Source organism: Microcebus murinus, chromosome 3, assembly GCF_040939455.1.
Source record: "Microcebus murinus isolate Inina chromosome 3, M.murinus_Inina_mat1.0, whole genome shotgun sequence".
NCBI classification, from domain to species: Eukaryota; Metazoa; Chordata; class Mammalia; order Primates; family Cheirogaleidae; genus Microcebus; species Microcebus murinus.
In genome coordinates, this window is record NC_134106.1 from 9,852,917 (window position 1) to 9,862,276 (window position 9,360).

The window sequence follows — 9,360 nt, forward strand, 5'->3', positions numbered from 1 at the left end:
CTTGGGACACTCGCACTTTCATGCCTTGGAGCCTTTGCACAGACCATTCTCCTTAACCTGGAAAAGCCATCTTCTCTCCATAATCCACCTGATTCATCTATAATTATTCAAGACATTCGCTCAGATTCCATCTCCTTCATAAAACCTAGTTTTCCAGGTATCTTTTCTTGCTACCTTCTCTGTGCCCTGACAGCACAGTCTGTATACCTCTATTCAAGCACTCATCACTCTATATCATAGTCACTCTGCCTCTTCCCAGCCAGGGACTGAATTTTATTAATATTAATATTTATATCTCTAACCTCTAACATAAAGTCTGATATAAGTAGAGATGTCCAGTGAAAGTTTGCAGAATGAATGGTTGAATGAATGAATGGCCTCCCTTACATTTTGAAGACAGAGAGAACCAGGATTAAATTTGAACAACTGAAACAAACAATAGATCCCAGAGTCACTAGCAAAGCATCAGCATGCTTTACCACAGAACAGGGAGTGCCCAGCTAATTTAATTGGATTTTTCAGACCAAATAAGAGGCAAGGTCAAGAGAAGAGAAAACAAGCAAGCCAAGTGTCAGCGTTAGATTAAAACATAGTGGTCAATAAAATCACCAGGTGAAAAATGAATGGCAATTTTCATGATGTTCAACTTTCTTTATGAGACGAAAACATGCTATAGGCAAATGTTTAAAAAATAAATAAAAACAAACCTAATAAGCAGAATGACTGAATCGAGGCCCCAGGGAGGAGAAGGGGTGAGCTGTTTTGCTCATTCGGGTGTGGAAGTTGGATGACAGCACATGTCCTTCACAGATCTCCCTCTCTCGCTGATGGGAGGGTGAGAAGGAGGACTTTACAAGATGAAGACAGAGCAGATTTCCCGTTATGCCCCCCACCTCCTCCAGGAGGCCTCCAGCCCCTCCGGCTCTGGTGTACACCTGCCTCTCTTAGCCGTAGCTCCTACTTCGAAGGCCTGTGAAGAGGGTTGGTCAGCAAAGGACAAGAAATCAGAAAGCTTGGATGCCAATACGTGTTGCAGCTCACTTGTGGGACGCCAGCTAAATGACAATCACGATTTCTTCATCTGTCATGATGGGACATTCATGCCTCTCTCACTGGACTGAAAGAGGGAGAAAACAGGAAGGTCTTTGCACTCCAGATGACCCTGTGCACACAGATTGTATTATGTGCAATTATTTGAGTCCATGTGTGTATCCTTCATAAAAATATGGGCTCCTTAAAGGTGAGAACCCATTTCTTACTTAATTTTACTTTCTGAGAGCCTGGAATGTGACAGATCATTAATGCTTACTGAAAAAAAGAAAGATGTATCTGGTGCACACTTAGCAGAAACATGAATTCCTTGCCGTGATTGTTCCCAGACATTGCAGAGAACAAACCATGGTCTATTGGTGTCTGAAAAGACTGGTATCTTTTTATGAAGACAAGACAGGCATCAGGTAAGACACTGGAAAGCAACATGAGATGAAATGTCAGTGGGTCCTTGTCTTAGTCAGCTTGGGCTGTTCTAAAATAATTACCATAAACTGGGTTGCTTAAATGACAGAAATGTATTTCTCACAGTTCTGGAGGTTGGAAGTCTAAGATCATGGTACCAGCATCATTGGAGTCTTGGTGAATGCCATGTTCCTGCTTTATAAATGTCAGTCTTTTTTGTCCTAGTTCTCTGGCTTCTTCTTGTATGGGCATTAATCTCATTCAAAGGGGCTCTACCTTCAGGACCTAATTACTTCTCAAAGACCCCACCTCCTAATGCCATCATATTGGGATTCAAGTTTCAACATATGAATTTTGGAGGGTAGGACACAAACGTTCAATCCGTAGCAGTCCTAATGATACAGAGCAGGAGATATTTGTTATAGTAATTGAGCAAAGTGGAATTTCAGTCTTCCGTTCATACATATCTCTTCAAATACTTTTTTTGAATGAATGAAGAATATTTTCCAATGACAATTTTTTTTTAATTTATTGGAAATGTTATTCTCCCATTTCATCAGCAAACTGTACGAATTTGACTCTAATCCACTAGATAGAAGTTCTTTGAATTCCAAACACAAATACAGAAGCACAGTTACTAGTTTAGTTGAAACATCTGTTTTCAACTTCCTGAAAGGAACAGGAGAGGTTGCCAATGTATATACATATTTGAAGCAGGGTTTGTACTGCACACATGGATACAATATGCATTTGTGAAAAATTGTTCCAAGTGGTCTAATGTCCCATTTGGTCGGGAGAAATAAGATGATGGAAGCTTGTGATGTAGGAAAATGAGTAAGTACCCCAACCCCCTTCTAGAAATCTGAGTTTCTAAGGGAGCCGCGATCACCACTGCATGTTCAATGCAAACCAGGCGCTGGTTGTTTCATCAGATGCTTACTCATCCGTGATGCACTCCTTTGAAGGGAGCCATTTCTCAGGAAGGAAGAAAAGGATCTAGTTGGAGTTGGGGAATCAGTTTGAATATAAGATTCCATAGTTCTGAGTTCTGGACCATTTTCTTCTGCCGATTTGCTCTGTGACTATGAAAAGACACCTCATCATTCAATCATTCTTGATCTCAATTCTTTCATCTGCAAAAGGAAGAACACTGGCAGGAACTAGGCCAAAGCTGCTGGACTCCAGATCTGAACTTACAATGGTCTTTAAGTCAACAAATAGGCAGCCAATCTTTAGAGAGATGAGAATGCAACCACATTTTCTAAACAATATCTGAATTGTCTCAGCAAGTTAATTACCTGGAACATATTAAAACCTCTACATTTTGGGTAGAGATTTATAGATGAAATTATGGACAGAAGCTATTTTATGACCTGGAGAAAATAAAGAGACAAATATAACATTGGCTCATCCTAAGAATCCATCCTAACTCTAGTCATGTTAATCCACTGAGTATCAGAACAGACCAAAAAACATCTTAGCTTAGCACCTCACCTTGCTTCTCTGACTGCTATGTCATAAACGACACTGCTTGAATTAATTAATTAGTTAATATGGGGACCTGTTACCTATCTTCTCTGAGTTTTAGTTTTCTCATCTATGAAAAAGGGAAAACAAGGGCTACCCTCCTCTAGGTATAGAATAAAACTAATAAATGCAAGATCTAGCATGGTACCTACAGTGCATGGTAGATTAAAAACATTGTTGGTCTTACTATGCTATGAGATTTCCTAAGCAAAGCAGTTCCTCCTAATGAAATGTGACCTAATATCAACTGGCTTTCTAGATCTCTGCAGCCGCCTTTTCTTACTATGTCTACCCTGAGCATCAGGCACTTAAGTGTTCCTGGACCTTGCTAGCTATATTTTAAAATCCAAAATTATATCCTTAATATGAAATAGTGACATCTATTTTTTTTTTTTTACATTTATTTGGCCTAGAGGTCACTCAATTATGGGCATCAGATTGTCTCTAAGCCTGCTAATGTTGTCCAGGAAAGGTGGCACTTCAGAAGAGAACATTGAGGTGAGAAAATAGCAGAATTTTTTTCAGAGAGTTAAGGAAGAAAATGCAAAGACCAGTCTGCGGCATGACTGGCCCACCAAGGCAAGCAGAGGTGGCGCCTGGCCAGCTACATTGGAGAGAGTCAGATGCCTTGGTCGGGCACAGAGAGGTAGAGGTGGGGAAGACAGAGTGGGGGTGATTAAGCTTCATAAATCTCTTTCAGCAGGGGAAATCCACAAAATACTAGGGAACAGATTCCTCTAAGATGTCTGTCTCTTCACAAGAACTTTCCCCAGGTATTCAGAGTAACTTATGGCTTGGGATCCCAATCGGAGATTCATAAACTCTCTTTAAATTTTGGTAAACATTTGCAGGAAATAAGCACAAACACATTCTGATGGACTCCAGAATATAGAAAAATATGGGTTGAATTTATAGGCAAGATGATTTTGGCTGAATCTAGCATTGAAGCTTCATGCAGAGTTGTCTGGCAATGAGATGGGTGGATTTAGGATCCATTTAGTGCAACATCATTACCTATTAATGTGGCTGGGAAATTGACAATCAAATTCACATATTAGATGAAAGTTGAAATATATGTTCTAATTGGTATTTGATAACTTTGAGTTTCTAGCATTCTTGGCTCCTTCTAAAATGAACATATAGTACCCAAGAGAATTATTAGGAGCCTTGGTTCTTTGTTCTTGCACTCTTTCTGGGTGACGTGTATTTTCAGTTTCAGCTACCAACAGATGTCTTGTTTGTATGTTGTCCTTGATCTTTAAACTTATATATCCAGTGCTCACTGGTCATCTCCACAAAGGTGTCCCACATGCATGTCAACAACATATTGAAATAGCAGTGTGACTAATCCTGAGAGTTGGCACCCAACATTTCAATCCCCTTCTAGCAGAGTTGGAGAAACCAAAGATGGCATTTCCCAGACTTCCTTATAATTACAGTTACAGATGTGAAACCAGTGAAAATTTGGTCACGTGTGGCATTTCCAAAGAGACAGCATAAAGGACATTTATTTTTCTCATTAGAAAGTTGTCCTAGGGTAACTTGGCTTAAAGCCAGCTTCTTGAGCCCTTCTAAGAATCTTATAAGCACCTAATTACCTTTAGTAAGTCCTGTTTTTAAAAACTAAAGAGTGTGCATTCTATTTTCTTCAATTGAACCCAGACTAATGCGATATTAAGATAATATTTTGTACCGCATCTAAGCCTGCTTCTTTTGAAGTGTCCCTTGCCTTGCTAAATTGTACCACCGCCAAACACAGGCACTCAGTCGTAGGACTGGGATATTGACTTTCAAGAGTCTAATTCTGTCTCCCTTGTGAGAGGAAACCTTTCCTCACTGCTCCCAGCATGAATGCGACTATTTTTTTGTGTGTCACCTGTCCAGACTTGTATAATAACATTGTAATTTTGCTAATTTGTTCCCATGTCCCTTTTTCCATTTCACTATAAGAGAGTGAGGAGGACGGCAGCTTGGTGAACTGAATAAAACACATTTTAAGCATAAAAATGTTACTGCCTGGCTGGTTGGTTAACAACAGGCCATGTGCTTTGAGAAATTACTGCAGAGGGGCTGTGCTAGCCTGGAACGATCCTGCCCCTCCCTGTTCCCTTCATTACAGCCTCGTTCACATGCTGGATTATACATTTTTCTCCCGACTGGGAAAGAGCCCTTTGAGGGCAAGGAGGAGGATGCCCCCCCTACCTTCTGTGCTTTAGCTCAGGGTCTGGCAGATACTCTATGGTTTGGAGTGAATACATAAACAAACCTCCTGAAAACCACATGCATTTGCCAATCGAGATGCTCTTGAGAGCATTTACGAGATTTGAGTTTTAAAAAGTCAATGTGATGTGAATCTATTTGTGGTGGGCAGCTTCTGAGATGGTTTCCAATAATCCCAACCTCTTCTCTTGCTGTTCATGCTCCTGAGTGTGCACTGAACCTGGTGGGCACAGGCACTTGCTTTTAATGGAGAGAGTATGGCAAAGTGATGGGGTGACACTTTTATGGAGAGGTTATAAAAGATCATGGTTTTCTGGTGTTCTCTCCCTGGCTTTTCCCACATGCCGGTTCTGCTGGTGAGGACGACCTGGCAAGGAGCTGAGGGCAGCCTCTGTCCACCAGCCAGCGTGGAACTGAGGCCCTCAGGCTCGCAGCCCTAAAGGAACTGACTCCTTCCAACAACCACTGAGTGAGCTTGGAAGCAGAGCCTGCCCCAGTTGAACCTTGAGAGAACACCTCCATTGCAGCCTTGTGCAAGACCTCAAAGCAAAGGACCCAGCTGAGCCATTCCCAGACTCCTGACCAGCAGATCTTAAAAAAAAATAAAATAAAAATTTTATCGTTTAATCCACTAAATTTTGGAGTAATTTGTTTAGCTCTGGATAAGTAGTACAGTGTTCATGTATTTTGCATGTAATTAAAAATAGTTAAAAGAATGCATAAGGCAAATATTATTGCCACGATAGATATTGGTTTTGTTCTTACCTGATAATCATGATATACAGATCCAATGTCTGTGGAAGTACATGTAATAGCAGCATGGCAGAGTGGAAATAATTGATTTTTTTTTAGAGTGAGTCAAAACGAGCTTGGTGCAAATTTAAGCTCCACCATTAAGGGACTGTTTGATTTTTGACAATTTTCACGATTGGTTGGTGTGAATATTCTGTTGCTCACATGTCTTAAGGATCAATTGTGGGGGGACCACAATGATAATTCTTGAATCATAAATTTATAAACTGTCAGATCTGAAGGAAATGCTGGTTTAATAGCCTGAGGTCACAGGACCCCTGAAAATCCCTGCAAATTTTTGTGCACATAATGCATTTTACTCTGAAGAAACAGTCCATACATTTCACTAAATACTCAAAGAATGATGTATTCCCACGATGTTTTTTAAAATAGTGATTTATTCTAACCTTCTTGTTTTACATAAGGAAGTAATAATTCTTAAGGAAAAATAACTCCTATCACACCATATTTCTAGTTGGTAACAGATACAAGGAAACATAAGCCTTGAAATTACTAATTGACTGTGCCTGCTATCGCCTTGAGTGTTTTTTTTTTTTACTATACTCTCTCAATCTTTGTGAGATAAAAGGCACGCAAAATATCCTTAATACGTTGTATTAATCTGCTAGCTATCGTTATCATTCAAACACACGTTTATTTGGTTCCTGTCATGCACCAGACACAGTTCTAAGGGCTGAGAACAAAGCAGAGAGCAAGACATAGTCCACGTGTAACTTATTTTACAGCGCAAGTAGCAGACAGGAGGGGAAAACTCATTCGTAACTACATAATGTGATTTTAAATGCTAATTTGTTATCTATGTCATCTTACCTGTGCGTGTTCTCCTTCATGGGATTGGGATTACCATTTATTTCTCTGACCCTTAAAGAAAGAACAGGCTTTCTATTAGAGCAACCCTCCCCCAAATCATACTGTTCCTCTAGTATTTATAGTAGAAATGGTTGGTGCCCACACAGTCCAAGAGACAGCGAAAAAATGAGCTTTTATAGAAAATGGCATTTGGAAGATGAGATTTGATCCGACAGAATAAAATTATCTCTTTGAACAGTGACCAATAAAACTCCATTCCACTGTGATAATATTTTTATTTATAGTCTCTTAGGGTTGTCATTAATCACTTGTTCATATAATAACAAGACTTTCAAAAAGTGAAAATTCAAATGTGTATGCATGGTTTCCTGAAAATTGCCAAGGAAATAAAATTTTAGAAAATGTCTCCATCACTAAGGATGAATTATATCTCTTAATGCTTGTTTACAAGATAGACTGTTTAAAAATAACTTCCTATTTATAAATGTAGTCATTGAAAGACAAGAAAAATATAGTTTGACCAGTTAAGATTTTGAAAAAAAAGCTGGCAATATATGTCAAAAAGTGGATCATGGGGGTTAAAGAGTTTATGTGGCAACAATGCAAATATTTGAATTTAAGATAATTAAAATGAGGAGAAGACATTGTGATCAAGAAGTGTGGGAAATAAAAAATTAGATATATGGCTAGATACTGGATAGATTGAAAATAATGTTAAGAAACATAAATACAAACCAGACTAATTTGTCCATGATGTTTAAAAAAGAATATATCCTTAATTTCAGTAGAAATAGCATATGAATATAAATTACAGATCATCTGATAGGATAAAATGAGGAAATCTGATATTTAGTGCTAAAATAATTCCCTATTATATGATACGGAATGAAGTAATAAATTATCACAGACGACATACTGCTTGTCTCAAATTCAGTTTCCAGTACTTGAAATGACTTGAAGATGATACTCTTTGATAGAAAGAGGGTGATAACGAATGTCTTGGAAAAAGAAACAGTAACATAGGATTTTACAGAGAAGTCATGGATGAAACCCCTGTGGAGAGTATCATATTCAAATTGAATACAATAGGAAACTCAGGTATAAGAGAAAATCATGGTAGTAATCTCCAATTAATCTTTATCATTGTACTTTCAACATTTCTAAGTCTATCAAAAGAAGTTCCAAATCTGTGTCATATTTATGTGATAACAGCTACAATTTCTAATTGATATAGATGTATGCTCTTAGTAACTTAAATATCATCTATTTACACATTTTCATATCCCCAAATAGTAAATAACTCTTAGTAAATATTCAAACAGAACTAAATAAAATGTTTTCTATTATACAAAATTTCATTTCTGGAAAACAGAATGCATATTAAAATGTTACAAAATAAATTTTGTATTTATATTCAAAATGAATTGGGTCCTAAGCTCAGACAATTATAAATATATTTTCACCAACATTACTGTCTAGCAGGATATATTTTATGTTTGACCTATGCCCACTAAATAAAATCAAAAAGTTCTCTCTGTTTCTTTTCAGATTATTTGAGGAAAATTTATTATTTCAAGAAAATTATCAGAATCAGCATTTTAATAATTACCCTGTTAATAATAAGACTTACTATTGTACAAACAAAAACAAGTAATATTGTTATTTATAACCCAAAGAAATGATATAGAATGTTGCGAGTTCTTCAGAAAAGGAATATAGTCAGTAAGCACACTGATGTTCATTACATAAGTTGATATGATTTGTGAACTAACACTATTTCACTTTTTTAAAAAAATGTATGATTATTTAGAATTGATACATAAATATTATATATATGTATGGTGTACAATGTGATGTTTTGAAATATCTATACATTGTGGAATGGCAAAATCAAGCTAATTAACATGATTACCTCTCATACTTATTTTTTTGTGATAAAAACATGTAAAATCTACTCTCAGAAATTCTCAGGTATGCAATATGCTATTAACTATAGTCACCATGTTGTATGTGATAGATCTCTGGAATTTATTCCTCCTAAATGAAATTTTATAATAATCATGAATGATGCTTGTTGTTCTTCATTCCCTTGACACAGTGGCATACTTGGTTAAAGGATATAAACGTCCTATTCTAATCATTGTGACAAGGAGAATTTTTTTACTTTATTTGTTTTTAAGTTCAATCTCTGCAGAGATTGTCAAAAATTGCCAATGCTGACTATATTTCAAGTCGTCATGGTGGAGTATTGGGAAAAGTTTTCAATGAGCAATAATCGCTCCTTAGATAAACCTCATTGGCTGTGATATTGCCACTGCACAAAGTTGCAAGAGAAATTTTTTAAAAACTCCATTTATTCTTATTTTTTAAGCCTTCTCTACAAGGCATAACTGGGGAGAACCACTGCTCAGCACAATCACATGGGATGATATCATCATTCTCATGGCTATTTATAAAATCATTCTGAAATCTAGGACTCCAGCTTAGATCATATTCCTAAATTTCTGACTTGTAAATCTTATTCTATAAAAGCAT

The 9,360-nt window shown here is 37.2% G+C and overlaps 1 non-coding gene across 1 annotated transcript; it reads right to left on the bottom strand.

The window, feature by feature from the left end:
* Nucleotides 1-9,010: 9,010 nt before the first annotated feature.
* Nucleotides 9,011-9,151, bottom strand: LOC142870242 (U4 spliceosomal RNA). Its single transcript, XR_012918679.1, has one exon. It is a non-coding gene; the product is annotated as a U4 spliceosomal RNA (small nuclear RNA).
* Between the last annotated feature and the right edge of the window lie 209 nt (nt 9,152-9,360).